Source organism: Mobula birostris, chromosome 8 (assembly GCF_030028105.1).
Source record: "Mobula birostris isolate sMobBir1 chromosome 8, sMobBir1.hap1, whole genome shotgun sequence".
NCBI lineage: Eukaryota > Metazoa > Chordata > Chondrichthyes > Myliobatiformes > Myliobatidae > Mobula > Mobula birostris.
Window position 1 is genome coordinate 89,945,157 of NC_092377.1, and position 15,426 is coordinate 89,960,582.

Sequence of the window (15,426 nt, forward strand, 5' to 3'; positions counted from 1 at the left end):
GGATAAATGGAAGTGTGACTGATACAGGTTGAGAGAGTGGGCACACGCAGCACACAGTCATAAATGGAAATGTGACTGGGACTGGTTGTGAGAGTGGGCAGACGGAGCACACAGTGATGAATGGAAGTGTGACTGGGACAGGTTGAGAGAGTGGGCACACGCAGCACACAGTGATAAATGGAAATGTGACTGGGACTGGTTGAGACAGTGGGCACACGCAGCACTTAGTGATAAATGGAAATGTGACTGCGTCAGGTTGAGAGAGTGGGCACATGGAGCACACCGTGATAAATGGAAATGTGACTGGGTCAGGTTGAGACAGTGGGCACACGCAGCACTCAGTGATAAATGGAAATGTGACTGCGTCAGGTTGAGAGAGTGGGCACATGGAGCACACCGTGATAAATGGAAATGTGACTGGGTCAGGTTAAGAAAGTGGGCACACGGAGCACACAGTGATAAAAGGAAATGTGACTGGGTCAGGTTGAGAGAGTGGGCACACGGAGCACACAGTGATAAATGGAAATGTGACTGGGACAGGTTGAGCGAGTGGGCATACGCAGCACACAGTGATAAGTGGGCTTGTGACTGGGACAGGTTGAGAGAGTGGGCACACACAGCGAACAGTGATAAATGGAAATGTAACTGGGACAAGCCGAGAGAGTGGGCACACGCAGCACACAGTGATAAATGGAAATGTGACTGGGACAGGTTGAGAGAGTGGGCACGCGGTGCACACTGTGATAAATGGAAGTGGATAAATGGCAGTGTGACTGGGACAGGTTTAGAGTGTGGGCACACGCAGCACACAGTGATAAGTGGAAATGTGATTGAGACAGGTTGAGACAGTGGGCATGCGGAGCACACAGTGATAATTGGCGGTGTGACTGGTAGAAGTTGAGAGACTGGGCACACGCAGCACACTGTGATAAGTGGAAATGTGACTGGCACAGGTTGAGAGAGTCGGCACATGGAGGACCCAGTGAGAAATGGAAATGTGACTGGGACAGGTTGAGAGAGTGGGCACACTCAGCACACAGTGATAAATGGAAGTATGACTGGGTCAGGTTGAGAGGGTGAGCACACGCAGCACACAGTGATATATCGAAATGCGACTGGGACAGGTTAAGACAGTGGGCACACACAGCAGATAGTGATGTATCGAAATGTGACTGGGTCAGGTTGAGAGAGTGGGCACACGCAGCACACAGTGATATATCGAAATGTAATTGGCTCAGGTTGATAGAGTGGGCACACGGAGTACACAGTGATAAATGGAACTGTGACTGGGACAGGTTGAACGAGTGGGCACGCGGTGCACACTGTGATAAATGGAAGTATGACTGGGACAGGTTGAGAGGGTGGGCACACGCAGCACACAGTGATAAATGAAAGTATGACTGGGACAGGTTGAGAGGGTGTGCACACGCAGCGCACAGTGATGAACGGAAATGTGACTGGGACAGGTTGAGACAGTGGGCACACACAGCACACAGTGATAAATGGAAATGTGACTGGGACAGGTTGAGAGAGTGGGCACGCGGTGCACACTGTGATAAATGGAAGTGGATAAATGGCAGTGTGACTGGGATATGTAGAGAGAGTGGGCACACGCAGCACACAGTGATAAATGGAAATGCGACTGGGACAGGTTGAGAGGGTCGGCACATGGAGCACACAGTGATAAATGGAAATGTGACTGGGACAGGTTGAGAGAGTGGGCACACTCAGCACACAGTGATAAATGGAAGTATGACTGGGACAGGTTGAGAGGGTGGGCACACGCAGCGCACAGTGATGAACGGAATTGTGACTGGGACAGGTTGAGACAGTGGGCACACACAGCACACAGTGTTATATCGAAATGTGACTGGGTCAGTTTGAGAGAGTGGACACACGGAGCACACAGTGATAAATGGTAGTGGATAAATGGAAGTGTGACTGATACAGGTTGAGAAAGTGGGCACACGCAGCACACAGTGATAAATGGAAATGTGACTGGGACAGGTTGAGAGAGTGGGCACATGCAGTAGACAGTAATACATGTAAATGTGACTGGGACAGGTTGAGAGAGTAGGCACATGGAGCATACAGTGATAAATGGAAATGTGACTGGGACAAGTTTAGAGAGTGGGCACACGCGGCGCACAGTGATAAATGGAAATGTGACTGGGACAGGTTGAGAGAGTGGGCACTTGGAGCACTTAGTGATAAATGGAAATGTGACTGGCTCAGGTTGAGAGAGTGGGCACACGGAGCACACAGTGATAATTCGAAATGTGATTGGGTTAGGTTGAGAAAGTGAGCATACGGAGCACACAGTGATAAATGGAAATGCATAAATGGAAGTGTAACTGGGACAGGTTGATAGAGTGGGCACACGCAGCACACAGTGCTAAATGGAAATCTGACTGGGGCAGGGTGAGAGAGTGGGCAGATGGAGCACACAGTGATAAATGGAAATGTGACTGGGGCAGGTTTAGAGAGCGGGCACACGGAGCACACAGTGATAAATGGAAATGTGACTGGGACAGGTTGAGAGAGTGGGCACACTCAGCACACAGTGATAAATGAAAGTATGACTTGGACAGGTTGAGAGGGTGAGCACACGCAGCACACAGTGATATATCGAAATGTGACTGGGACAAGTTAAGACAGTGGGCACTCAGAGCAGACAGTGATATATCGAAATGTGACTGGGTCAGGTTGAGAGAGTGGGCGCACGGAGCACACAGTGATAAATGGTAGTGGATAAATGGAAGTGTGACTGATACAGGTTGAGAGAGTGGGCACATGGAGCACCTAGTGATGAATGGAAATGTGGCTGGCTCAGGTTGAGAGAGTGGGCACACGGAGCACACAGTGATAAATGGAAATGCATAAATGGAAGTGTAACTGGGACAGGGTGAGAGAGTGGGCACACGCAGCACACAGTGATAAATGGAAATGTGACTGGGGCAGGTTTAGAGAGCGGGCACACGGAGCACACAGTGATAAATGGAAGTGTGACTGGGACAGGTTGTGAGAGCGGGCACGCGGTGCACACTGTGATAAATGGAAGTGGATAAATGGCAGTGTGACTGGGACAGGTTTAGAGTGTGGGCACACGCAGCACACAGTGATAAATGGAAGTGTGATTGAGACAGGTTGAGACAGTGGGCATGCGGAGCACACAGTGATAATTGGAAGTGTGACTGGTAGAGGTTGAGAGACTGGGCACACGCAGCACAATGTGATAAATGGAAATGTGACTGGTACAGGTTGAGAGAGTCGGCACATGGAGCACCCAGTGAGAAATGGAAATGTGACTGGGACAGGTTGAGAGAGTGGGCACACTCAGCACACAGTGATAAATGAAAGTCTGACTGGGACAGGTTGAGAGGGTGAGCACACGCAGCACACAGTGATGAACGGAAATGTGACTGGGACAGGTTGAGACAGTGGGCACACGGACCACACAGTGATAAATGACAGTGGATAAATGGAAGTGTGACTGATACAGGTTGAGAGATTGGGCACACGCAGCACACAGTGATAAATGGAAATGTGACTGGGATAGGTTGTGAGAGTGAGCACACGGAGCACACAGTGATGAATGGAAGTGTGACTGGGACAGGTTGAGAGAGTGGGCACACGCAGCACACAGTGATAAATGGAAATGTGACTGGGACTGGTTGAGACAGTGGGCACACGCAGCACTTAGTGATAAATGGAAATGTGACTGCGTCAGGTTGAGAGAGTGGGCACATGGAGCACACCGTGATAAATGGAAATGTGACTGGGTCAGGTTGAGACAGTGGGCACACGCAGCACTCAGTGATAAATGGAAATGTGACTGCGTCAGGTTGAGAGAGTGGGCACATGGAGCACACTGTGATAAATGGAAATGTGACTGGGTCAGGTTAAGAAAGTGGGCACACGGAGCACACAGTGATAAAAGGAAATGTGACTGGGTCAGGTTAAGAAAGTGGGCACACGCAGCACACAGTGATAAATGGACGTGTGACTGGGACAGGTTGAGAGAGTGGGCACACGGAGCACACAGTGATAATTCGAAATGTGATTGGGTTAGGTTGAGAAAGTGAGCACACGGAGCACACACTGATAAATGGAAATGCATTAATGGAAGTCTAACTGGGACAGGTTGAGAGAGTGGGCACACGCAGCACACAGTGATAAATGGAAATCTAACTGGGGCAGGGTGAGAGAGTGGGCAGATGGAGCACACAGTGATAAATGGAAATGTAACTTGGGCAGGTTTAGAGAGCGGGCACACGGAGCACACAGTGATAAATGGAAGTGTGACTGGGACAGGTTGTGAGAGCGGGCATACGCAGCACACATTGATAAATGGAAGACGATAAATGGAAGTGACTGGGACAGGTTGAGCGAGTGGGCATACGCAGCACACAGTGATAAGTGGGCTTGTGACTGGGACAGGTTGAGAGAGTGGGCACACACAGCGAACAGTGATAAATGGAAATGTAACTGGGACAAGCCGAGAGAGTGGGCACACGCAGCACACAGTGATAAATGGAAATGTGACTGGGACAGGTTGAGAGAGTGGGCACGCGGTGCACACTGTGATAAATGGAAGTGGATAAATGGCAGTGTGACTGGGACAGGTTTAGAGTGTGGGCACACGCAGCACACAGTGATAAGTGGAAATGTGATTGAGACAGGTTGAGACAGTGGGCATGCGGAGCACACAGTGATAATTGGCGGTGTGACTGGTAGAAGTTGAGAGACTGGGCACACGCAGCACACTGTGATAAGTGGAAATGTGACTGGCACAGGTTGAGAGAGTCGGCACATGGAGGACCCAGTGAGAAATGGAAATGTGACTGGGACAGGTTGAGAGAGTGGGCACACTCAGCACACAGTGATAAATGGAAGTATGACTGGGTCAGGTTGAGAGGGTGAGCACACGCAGCACACAGTGATATATCGAAATGCGACTGGGACAGGTTAAGACAGTGGGCACACACAGCAGATAGTGATGTATCGAAATGTGACTGGGTCAGGTTGAGAGAGTGGGCACACGCAGCACACAGTGATATATCGAAATGTAATTGGCTCAGGTTGAGAGAGTGGGCACACGGAGTACACAGTGATAAATGGAACTGTGACTGGGACAGGTTGAACGAGTGGGCACGCGGTGCACACTGTGATAAATGGAAGTATGACTGGGACAGGTTGAGAGGGTGGGCACACGCAGCACACAGTGATAAATGAAAGTATGACTGGGACAGGTTGAGAGGGTGTGCACACGCAGCGCACAGTGATGAACGGAAATGTGACTGGGACAGGTTGAGACAGTGGGCACACACAGCACACAGTGATAAATGGAAATGTGACTGGGACAGGTTGAGAGAGTGGGCACGCGGTGCACACTGTGATAAATGGAAGTGGATAAATGGCAGTGTGACTGGGATATGTAGAGAGAGTGGGCACACGCAGCACACAGTGATAAATGGAAATGCGACTGGGACAGGTTGAGAGAGTCGGCACATGGAGCACACAGTGATAAATGGAAATGTGACTGGGACAGGTTGAGAGAGTGGGCACACTCAGCACACAGTGATAAATGAAAGTATGACTGGGTCAGGTTGAGAGGGTGAGCACACGCAGCACACAGTGATATATCGAAATGCGACTGGGACAGGTTGAGAGAGTAGGCACATGGAGCATACAGTGATAAATGGAAATGTGACTGGGACAAGTTTAGAGAGTGGGCACACGCGGCGCACAGTGATAAATGGAAATGTGACTGGGACAGGTTGAGAGAGTGGGCACTTGGAGCACTTAGTGATAAATGGAAATGTGACTGGCTCAGGTTGAGAGAGTGGGCACACGGAGCACACAGTGATAATTCGAAATGTGATTGGGTTAGGTTGAGAAAGTGAGCATACGGAGCACACAGTGATAAATGGAAATGCATAAATGGAAGTGTAACTGGGACAGGTTGATAGAGTGGGCACACGCAGCACACAGTGCTAAATGGAAATCTGACTGGGGCAGGGTGAGAGAGTGGGCAGATGGAGCACACAGTGATAAATGGAAATGTGACTGGGGCAGGTTTAGAGAGCGGGCACACGGAGCACACAGTGATAAATGGAAATGTGACTGGGACAGGTTGAGAGAGTGGGCACACTCAGCACACAGTGATAAATGAAAGTATGACTTGGACAGGTTGAGAGGGTGAGCACACGCAGCACACAGTGATATATCGAAATGTGACTGGACAAGTTAAGACAGTGGGCACTCAGAGCAGACAGTGATATATCGAAATGTGACTGGGTCAGGTTGAGAGAGTGGGCGCACGGAGCACACAGTGATAAATGGTAGTGGATAAATGGAAGTGTGACTGATACAGGTTGAGAGAGTGGGCACATGGAGCACCTAGTGATGAATGGAAATGTGGCTGGCTCAGGTTGAGAGAGTGGGCACACGGAGCACACAGTGATAAATGGAAATGCATAAATGGAAGTGTAACTGGGACAGGGTGAGAGAGTGGGCACACGCAGCACACAGTGATAAATGGAAATGTGACTGGGGCAGGTTTAGAGAGCGGGCACACGGAGCACACAGTGATAAATGGAAGTGTGACTGGGACAGGTTGTGAGAGCGGGCACGCGGTGCACACTGTGATAAATGGAAGTGGATAAATGGCAGTGTGACTGGGACAGGTTTAGAGTGTGGGCACACGCAGCACACAGTGATAAATGGAAGTGTGATTGAGACAGGTTGAGACAGTGGGCATGCGGAGCACACAGTGATAATTGGAAGTGTGACTGGTAGAGGTTGAGAGACTGGGCACACGCAGCACATGTGATAAATGGAAATGTGACTGAGACATGTTGAGCGAGTGGGCACACGCAGCACACAGTGATTAGTGGAAATGTGACTGTGACAGGTTGAGGGAGTGGGCACATGCAGCACACAATGATAAATGGAAGTGTGACTGGGACAGGTTGAGAGAGTGGGCACACACAGCACACAGTGATAAATGGAAATGTGACTGGACAGGTTGAGAGAGTTGGCACATGCAGTACACAGTGATAAATGGAAATGTGGCTGGCTCAGGGTGAGAGAGTGGGCACATGGAGCACACAGTGATAAATGGAAATGTGACTGGGAAAGGTTCAGACAGTGGGCAGACGCAGCACTCAGTGATAAATGGAAATGTGACTGAGTCATGTTGAGAGAGTGGGCACATGAAGTACACAGTGATAAATGGAAGTGTGACTGGGACAGGTTGAGAGAGTGGGCACACACAGCCCCCAGTGATAAATGGAAATGTGACTGGGACAGGTTGAGAGAGTGGGCACATGCAGTACACAGTAATACATGTAAATGTGACTGGGACAGGTTGAGATAGTAGGCACATGGAGCATACAGTGATCAATGGAAATGTGACTGGGACAAGTTTCGAGAGTGGGCACACGCAGCGCACAGTGATAAATGGAAATGTGACTGGGACAGGTTGAGAGAGTGGGCATACGCAGCACACATTGATGCATGGAAATGTGACTGGGACAGGTTGAGAGAGTAGGCACACACAGCACACAGTGATGAATGGAAATCTGACTGGGACAGTTTGAGACAGTGGGCACACGCAGCACTCAGTGATAAATGGAGATGTGACTGGGTCAGGTTGAGAGAGTGGGCACATGGAGCACACCGTCATAAATGGAAATGTGACTGGCTCAGGTTAAGAAAGTGGGCACACTGAGCAGACAGTGATATATCGAAATGTGACTGGGTCAGGTTGATAGAGTGGGCACACGCAGCACACAGTGATAAATGGAAATCTGACTGGGGCAGGGTGAGAGAGTGGGCAGATGGAGCACACAGTGATAAATGGAAATGTGACTGGGGCCGGTTTAGAAAGCGGGCACACGGAGCACACAGTGATAAATGGAAATGTGACTGGGACAGGTTGTGACAGTGGGCACACTCAGCACACAGTGATAAATGAAAGTATGACTAGGACAGGTTGAGAGGGTGAGCACACGCAGCACACAGTGATATATCGAAATGTGACTGGGACAAGTTAAGACAGTGGGCACACAGAGCAGACAGTGATATATCGAAATGTGACTGGGTCAGGTTGAGAGAGTGGGCACACGGAGCATACAGTGATAAGTGGTAGTGGACAAATGGAAGTGTGCTTAATACAGGTTGAGAGAGTGCGCACACGCAGCACACAGTGATAAATGGAAATGTGACTGGGATAGGTTGTGAGAGTGGGCACACGGAGCACACAGTGATGAATGGAAGTGTGACTGGGACAGGTTGAGGGAGTGGGCACACGCAGCACACAGTGATGAATGGAAATCTGACTGGGACAGGTTGAGACAGTGGGCACACGCAGCACTCAGTGATAAATGGAGATGTGACTGGGTCAGGTTGAGAGAGTGGGCACATGGAGCACACCGTGATAAATGGAAATGTGACTGGCTCAGGTTAAGAAAGTGGGCACACGGAGCACACAGTGATTAGTGGAAATGTGACTGTGACAGGTTGAGGGAGTGGGCACATGCAGCACACAATGATAAATGGAAGTGTGACTGGGACAGGTTGAGAGAGTGGGCACACGCAGCACCCAGTGATAAATAGAAGTGGATAAATGGAAGTGTGACTGATACAGGTTGAGAGAGTGAGCACACGCAGCACACAGTGATAAATGGAAGTATGACTGCGACAGGTTGAGAGGGTGGGCACCCGCAGCGCACAGTGATGAACGGAAATGTGACTGGGACAGGTTGAGACAGTGGGCACACAGAGCACACAGTGTTATATCGAAATGTGACTGGGTCAGGTTGAGAGAGTGGGCACACGGAGCACACAGTGATAAATGGTAGTGGATAAATGGAAGTGTGACTGATACAGGTTGAGAGAGTGGGCACACGCAGCACACAGTGATAAATGGAAATGTGACTGGGACAGGTTGAGAGAGTGGGCACATGCAGTACACAGTAATACATGTAAATGTGACTGGGACAGGTTGAGAGAGTAGGCACATGGAGCATACAGTGATAAATGGAAATGTGACTGGGACAAGTTTAGAGAGTGGGCACACGCTGCGCACAGTGATAAATGGAAATGTGCCTGGGACAGGTTGAGAGAGTGGGCACACTCAGCACACAGTGATAAATGAAAGTATGACTGGGTCAGGTTGAGAGGGTGAGCACACGCAGCACACAGTGATATATCAAAATGTGACTGGGACAGGTTAAGACAGTGGGCACTCACAGCAGACAGTGATATATCGAAATGTGACTGGGTCAGGTTGAGAGAGTGGGCACACGCAGCACACAGTGATATATCGAAATATAATTGGCTCAAGTTGAGAGAGTGGGCACACGGAGTACAAAGTGATAAATGAAAATGTGACTGGGACAGGTTGGGAGAGTGGGCACGCGGTGCACACTGTGATAAATGGAAGTGGATAAATGGCAGTGTGACTGGGATATGTTGAGAGACTGGGCACACGCAGCACACAGTGATAAATGGAAATGCGACTGGGACAGGTTGAGAGAGTCGCCACATGGAGCACACAGTGATCAATGGAAATGTGACTGGGACAGGTTGAGAGAGTGGGCACACTCAGCACACAGTGATAAATGGAAGTATGACTGGGACAGGTTGAGAGGGTGGGCACCCGCAGCGCACAGTGATGAACGGAAATGTGACTGGGTCAGGTTGAGAGAGTGGGCACACGGAGCACACAGTGATAAATGGTAGTCGATAAATGGAAGTGTGACTCATACAGGTTGAGAGAGTGGGCACACGCAGCACACAGTGATAAATGGAAATGTGACTGGGATAGCTTGTGAGAGTGCGCACACGCAGCACACAGTGATAAATGGAAATCTGACTGGGACAGGTTGAGACAGTGGGCACACGCAGCACTCAGTGATAAATGGAAATGTGACTGGGTCAGGTTGAGAGAATGGGCACATGGAGCACACCGTGATAAATGGAAATGTGACTGGCTCAGGTTAAGAAAGTGGGCACACGGAGCACACAGTGATAAATGGAAATGTGACTGAGACAGTTGAGCGAGTGGGCACACGCAGCACACAGTGATTAGTGGAAATGTGACTGTGACAGGTTGAGGGAGTGGGCACATTCAGCACACAATGATAAATGGAAGTGTGACTGGGACAGGTTGAGAGAGTGGGCACACACAGCACCCAGTGATAAATAGAAGTGGATAAATGGAAGTGTGACTGATACAGGTTGAGAGAGTGAGCACACGCAGCACACAGTGATAAATGGAAATCTGACTGGGACAGGTTGAGAGAGTGGACACATGGAGCACCTAGTGATGAATGGAAATGTGGCTGGCTCAGGTTGAGAGAGTGGGCATACACAGCACACAGTGATAAATGGAAATGTGACTGGGACATGTTGAGAGAGTGGGCACATGCAGTACACAGTAATACATGTAAATGTGACTGGGTCAGGTTGAGAGAGTGGGCACACGGAGCACACAGTGATAAATGGAAATGTGACTGGGGCAGGTTGAGACATTGGGCACACGCAGCACACAGTGATATATCGAAATGTGACTGGGTCAGGTTGAGAGAGTGGGCACACGGAGCACACAGTGATAAATGGAAATGCATAAATGGAAGTGTAATGGGTCAGGTTGAGAGAGTGGGCACACGCAGCACACAGTGATAAATGGAAATCTGACTGGGACAGGGTGAGAGAGTGGGCACATGGAGCACACAGTGATAAATGGAAGTGTGACTGGGACAGGTTGTGAGAGCGGGCACGCAGTGCACACTTTGTAAATGGAAGTGGATCAATGGCAGTGTGACTGGGACAGGTTTAGAGTGTGGGCCCACGCAGCACACAGTGATAAATGGAAGTGTGATTGAGACAGGTTGAGACAGTGGGCATGCGGAGCACACAGTGATAATTGGAAGTGTGACTGGTAGAGGTTGAGAGACTGGGCAGACGCAGCACACTGTGATAAGTGGAAATGTGACTGGTACAGGTTGAGAGAGTCGGCACATGGAGCACCCAGTGAGAAATGGAAATGTGACTGGGACAGGTTGAGAGAGTGGGCACACTCAGCACACAGTGATAAATGAAAGTATAACTGGGACAGGTTGAGAGGGTGAGCACACGCAGCACACAGTGATGAACGGAAATGTGACTGGGACAGGTTGAGACAGTGGGCACACGGAGCACACAGTGGTAAATGGTAGTGGATAAATGGAAGTGTGACTGATGCAGGTTGAGAGAGGGGGCACACGCAGCACACAGTGATAAATGGAAATGTGACTGGGATAGGTCGTGAGAGTGAGCACACGGAGCACACATTGATGAATGGAAGTGTGACTGGGACAGGTTGAGGGAGTGGGTACACGCAGCACACAGTGATAAATGGAAATCTGACTGGGACAGGTTGAAAGAGTGGGCACGGGGTGAACACTGTGATAAATGGAAATTTAACTGGGACACGCTGAGAGAGTGGGCACCCAGAGCACACAGTGAGAAATGGAAATGTGACTGGGACAGGTTGAGAGAGTGGGCACGCGGTGCACACTGTGATAAATGGAAGTGGATAAATGGCAGTGTGACTGGGATATGTTGAGAGACTGGGCACACGCAGCACACAGTGATAAATGGAAATGCGACTGGGACAGGTTGAGAGAGTCGGCACATGGAGCACACAGTGATAAATGGAAATGTGACTGGGACAGGTTGAGAGTGTGGGCACACTCAGCACACAGTGATAAATGGAAGTATGACTGGGACAGGTTGAGAGGGTGGGCACCCGCAGCGCACAGTGATGAACGGAAATGTGACTGGGACAGGTTGAGACAGTGGGCACACAGAGCACACAGTGTTATATCGAAATGTGACTGGGTCAGGTTGAGAGAGTGGGCACACGGAGCACACAGTGATAAATGGTAGTGGATAAATGGAAGTGTGACTGATACAGGTTGAGAGAGTGGGCACACGCAGCACACAGTGATAAATGGAAATGTGACTGGGACAGGTTGAGAGAGTGGGCACATGCAGTACACAGTAATACATGTAAATGTGACTGGGACAGGTTGAGAGAGTAGGCACATGGAGCATACAGTGATAAATGGAAATGTGACTGGGACAAGTTTAGAGAGTGGGCACACGCAGCGCACAGTGATAAATGGAAATGTGCCTGGGACAGGTTGAGAGAGTGGGCACACTCAGCACACAGTGATAAATGAAAGTATGACTGGGTCAGGTTGAGAGGGTGAGCACACGCAGCACACAGTGATATATCAAAATGTGACTGGGACAGGTTAAGACAGTGGGCACTCACAGCAGACAGTGATATATCGAAATGTGACTGGGTCAGGTTGAGAGAGTGGGCACACGCAGCACACAGTGATATATCGAAATGTAATTGGCTCAAGTTGAGAGAGTGGGCACACGGAGTACAAAGTGATAAATGAAAATGTGACTGGGACAGGTTGAAAGAGCGGGCACGCAGTGCACATTGTGATAAATGGAAATTCAACTGGGACAAGCTGAGAGAGTGGGCACCCAGAGCACACAGTGACAAATGGAAGTGTGACTGGGACAGGTTGGGAGAGTGGGCACGCGGTGCACACTGTGATAAATGGAAGTGGATAAATGGCAGTGTGACTGGGATATGTTGAGAGACTGGGCACACGCAGCACACAGTGATAAATGGAAATGCGACTGGGACAGGTTGAGAGAGTCGGCACATGGAGCACACAGTGATAAATGGAAATGTGACTGGGACAGGTTGAGAGAGTGGGCACACTCAGCACACAGTGATAAATGGAAGTATGACTGGGACAGGTTGAGAGGGTGGGCACCCGCAGCGCACAGTGATGAACGGAAATGTAACTGGGTCAGGTTGAGAGAGTGGGCACACGGAGCACACAGTGATAAATGGTAGTCGATAAATGGAAGTGTGACTGATACAGGTTGAGAGAGTGGGCACACGCAGCACACAGTGATAAATGGAAATGTGACTGGGACAGGTTGAGAGAGTGGGCACATGCAGTACACAGTAATACATGTAAATGTCACTGGGACAGGTTGAGAGAGTAGGCACATGGAGCATACAGTGATAATTGGAAATGTGACTGGGACAAGTTTAGAGAGTGGGCACACGCAGCGCACAGTGAAAAATGGAAATGTGACTGGGACAGGTTGAGAGAGTGGGCACATGGAGCACTTAGTGATAAATGGAAATGTGACAGGCTCAGGTTGAGAGAGTGAGCACACGGAGCACACAGTGATAATTCGAAATGTGATTGGGTTAGGTTTAGAAACTGAGCACACGGAGCACACAGTGATAAATGGAAATGCATAAATGGAAGTGTAACTGGGACAGGTTGATAGAGTGGGCACACGCAGCACACAGTGATAAATGGAAATCTGACTGGGGCAGGGTGAGAGAGTGGGCACACACAGCAGACAGTGATATATCAAAATGTGACTGGGTCAGGTTGAGAGAGTGGGCACACGGAGCACACAGTGATAAATGGTAGTGGATGAATGAAAGTGTGACTGATACAGGTTGAGAGAGTGGGCACACGCAGCACACAGTGATAAATGGAAATGTGACTGGGATAGGTTGTGAGAGTGCGCACACGCAGCACACAGTGATAAATGGAAATCTGACTGGGACAGGTTGAGACAGTGGGCACACGCAGCACTCAGTGATAAATGGAAATGTGACTGGGTCAGGTTGAGAGAATGGGCACATGGAGCACACCGTGATAAATGGAAATGTGACTGGCTCAGGTTAAGAAAGTGGGCACACGGAGCACACAGTGATAAATGGAAATGTGACTGAGACAGTTGAGCGAGTGGGCACACGCAGCACACAGTGATTAGTGGAAATGTGACTGTGACAGGTTGAGGGAGTGGGCACATGCAGCACACAATAATAAATGGAAGTGTGACTGGGAGAGGTTGAGAGAGTGGGCACACACAGCACACAGTGATAAATGGAAATGTGACTGGGACAGGTTGAGAGAGTGGGCACATGCAGTACACAGTAATACATGTAAATGTGACTGGGTTAGGTTGAGAGAGTGGGCACACGGAGCACACAGTGATAAATGGAAATGTGACTGGTGCAGGTTGAGACAGTGGGCACACGCAGCACACAGTGATATATCGAAATGTGACTGGGTCAGGTTGAGAGAGTGGGCACACAGAGCACACAGTGATAAATAGAAGTGGATAAATGGAAGTGTAACTGGGACAGGTTGAGAGAGTGGGCACACGCAGCACACACTGATAAATGGAAATCTGACTGGGACAGGTTGAGAGAGTGGGCACATGGAGCACCTAGTGATGAATGGAAATATGGCTGGCTCAGGTTGAGAGAGTGGGCACACAGAGCACACAGTGATAAATGGAAAAGCATAAATGGAAGTGTAACTGGGATAGGTTGAGAGAGTGGGCACACGCAGCACACAGTGATAAATGCAAATCTGACTGGGACAGGGTGAGAGAGTTGGCACATGGAGCACACAGTGATAAATGGAAATGTGACTGGGGCAGGTTTAGAGAGCGGGCACACGGAGCACACAGTGATAAATGGAAGTGTGACTGGGACAGGTTGTGAGAGCGGGCACGCGGTGCACACTGTGATAAATGGAAGTGAATAAATGGCAGTGTGACTGGGACTGGTTTAGAGTGTGGGCACACGCAGCACACAGTGATAAATGGAAGTGTGATTGAGACAGGTTGAGACAGTGGGCATGCGGAGCACACAGTGATAAGTGGAAATGTGACTGGTACAGGTTGAGAGAGTCGGCACATGGAGCACCCAGTGAGAAATGCAAAAATGTGACTGGGAGAGGTTGAGATAGTGGGCCCACTCAGCACACAGTGATAAATGGAAGTATGACTGGGACAGGTTGAGAGGGTGAGCACACGCAGCACACAGTGATGAACGGAAATGTGACTGGGACAGGTTGAGACAGTGGGCACACACACAGCAGACAGTGATATATCGAAATGTGACTGGGTCAGGTTGAGAGAGTGGGCACACGGAGCACACAGTGATAAATGGTAGTGGATAAATGAAAGTGTGACTGATACAGGTGGAGAGAGTGGGCACACGCAGCACACTGTCATAAATGGAAATGTGACTGGGGACAGGTTGTGAGAGTGGGCACACGGAGCACACAGTGATGAACGGAAGTCTGACTGGGACAGGTTGAGAGAGTGGGCACACTCAGCACACAGTGATAAATGGATGTATGACTGGGACAGGTTTAGAGGGTGGGCACACGCAGCGCACAGTGATGAACGGAAATGTGACTGGGACAGGTTGAGACAGTGGGCACAGACAGCACACAGTGTTATATCGAAATGTGACTGGGTCAGGTTGAGAGAGTGGGCACGCACAGCACACAGTGATAA